Below are 2,500 nucleotides of genomic sequence, written 5' to 3'. Positions count from 1 at the left end.
GATCAATACTTTTTTCGACGCAATTTTATCAGACCTCGATTTGGACAATCTTGATACATGGCAAGTGTAGGTTTTTGTTTTAATAACCGTGAATTATGAGATAAAATTTACTCGGAAATCTTAAACTTGCTCGCGTATGGTTGTGACGGTGAAATTGACATCTTGTTATGTCCTCGAAATATTACAAAAGTAGGTATAAAACGTACACTTGCATTGTCACCTATCAACATTGCCCAAATCGATTTCTGATAAAACTGTGTCGAAACAAGCGTTGGTCTCGCTCCAAAACCGTTTTCTGGACGTCGAATAAGTTTCAACATTGTGTTGTGTTCTTGAACAAGACACATTACTCTCACGGTGTCTCTCTCCACCCAGGTGTATAAATGAGAACCGCCGAATCTAATGCTAGGGGTAACCCTGCGATGGACTGGCATCCCATCCAGGGGGGAGTAGAAATACTCCTAGTCGTTTCATGCTACAGAAACGGGAGATAAGCGCCGGCCTGATGGGCCTTCTAGGCTCGTAGTAGACTTTACCTACCTATACATTTTCTCATGGTGATTTGCAATGTTTGCCCGCTGGCGGTTCCACAACGCTTTGGGTGTAAAGCAGGGATCCAATTACTGGCAACTCATTCATTGAGCTTTGAGTTCAATGTAATAAACAGTTAGCACTACCCACTAAAAATAGGACAATGTCGGATCAAGTTATCCGTATAGGATAATATCACAGTATTCCAACCCCCCTACTGATAAATTGTTGATATACGCGGTAAACGGGCAGCAGAAGGCCAAGAATTGAAATTTGTGGTACGTACTCCAATATATTAGTATGATTTGCTATTGTTATGGCCTCGCCAAACGCTCGCAACATTTCAACGCAACATCTTCCGGCATTGTTGCATGATTTTCCTTTTAGGTGAACGAGCCGAGATGCATAATGTCTGCAAATATCTGAGAAATTAATTTAATAATGAAAGAAACGTCAGCTTATCTCTCGCTGTGATTCAGTTACCCCATTCAGGCCATCTCAAAAAGCTCCTTGTCGCTTTTTTCCTACTAATTTGCGACACTTGTTTTGTTTTGTATTCATGTTCCTTGCACCATGAGTTAAATTCTTCTAATACGTCAGCTTTTGTTTTACTTAATTTTAGTAAATGTAAATTCGGCGTGAGATTATTTTCCGAAAGAGTAACCTCCTCTCATAGCTCCCTGCCGCTTGCTCGCGAAATACAAGCATCTAACATATTCCCCAAAGAAAGGGAACAGAAGTCTCTTCGTCTGCAAAAAATGTCAACCGTAACTGTTACAATAGGCAAAGTTTGACATGTTGCCTTGTGATCCATCTTAGCCTACTTGGGGCTTTTAAATTTTCGTTCCGTGGTTCTATGTTTCTATATTTTGTTAATTTTTGTGTAGTTTTTTATTTTTGTGGATATTATGTTCCATCCAATGCAACTTACGTCAAAATTATGCGATGTAACCCGAGTCATAACAACAATGATAGTTCCTTTTTCATTAGACCGTGATAGACTCTCGAGATCATGCTGTTCCATATCATTTGAATTTCCCGAGAGTGTGATAACCTTCCTCAAGTGGAGTGATGTGTTCAAACCTGAGCTGTTTAACTGGAAGATTTTCCTTGTCAGTGAGCAGACCGCTGTCATTACGCCAGTGGTTGTCATTCTTATCACAGTTACAGCGATAGCTGGGGTCTGCACATGAGTTAGTCATTCCGCACGCGCACTTGTCTTTACCAGATGCACCACCCCAATACGTCATCCACCTACACTTTTGTCGCGAAAAATCCTGGAACCATAACATTCGTACTTGATAAACTGTTCACAATGTGACGAGATACTCTTGAGAATCGCCAGCTGAGACAGAATTGCTCCGGTGTAGTTAATATCACGTGAGTAACAACCAGCTGATTCACATCCCTGGACGTGCGTTCTGCTTTCACTGCCGTGACTGATGATTGTCACGCAAACTCCATTCTTGTCAGTCATGTTGCAGGTTACCTCAAATGGTGCCAAGCCTCCATTACCGTCAGGATCAATGACGTAAACTCCACTCCTTGAAGTAGGGTCTAGCCTTGTCAAGGCGGTACAAGATTTGGAGGTCCTTTACAGAAAAAAAAAAGCTAATTGTTATGGCTTAACCGACGACGCCTTCTTCAACGGCGCATGTCCATACCGTTTGCCACTGACCAATTTAATTGTGTTGCTTCTACTGATGTAATAAATGAAGGACAACTTGAATTTCTATTTTACTGATCTACTTCCAAAAACATTTTCCTTTGAGCCTTCATTTTTTTAAAAAAAGATAAATTACTTGGAAATGAAATGCCTTCTTCGAGCCTCGCGGTATAAAATCAACAAACCTTTAACCTTTAAATTGATTTTTTAACATATCGGTCTTTCTTGAATCATTTATATGATGTAGCTGCTTATTAATAGCTTCCATGTCGGAAGTTGATTAGTAACAATGTTTTATAACAG

General features: G+C 40.2%; 1 pseudogene; it reads right to left on the bottom strand.

The window, feature by feature from the left end:
* Positions 1-1,541: 1,541 nt before the first annotated feature.
* LOC138021034 (contactin-associated protein-like 2) overlaps positions 1,542-2,500 on the bottom strand; it is a 2,780-nt pseudogene continuing 1,821 nt past the window's right edge.

The sequence above is a fragment of the Montipora capricornis genome, chromosome 10, assembly GCF_036669925.1.
Source record: "Montipora capricornis isolate CH-2021 chromosome 10, ASM3666992v2, whole genome shotgun sequence".
Classification (NCBI taxonomy): Eukaryota; Metazoa; Cnidaria; class Anthozoa; order Scleractinia; family Acroporidae; genus Montipora; species Montipora capricornis.
This window is presented reverse-complemented; position numbering and strand designations above follow the sequence as displayed.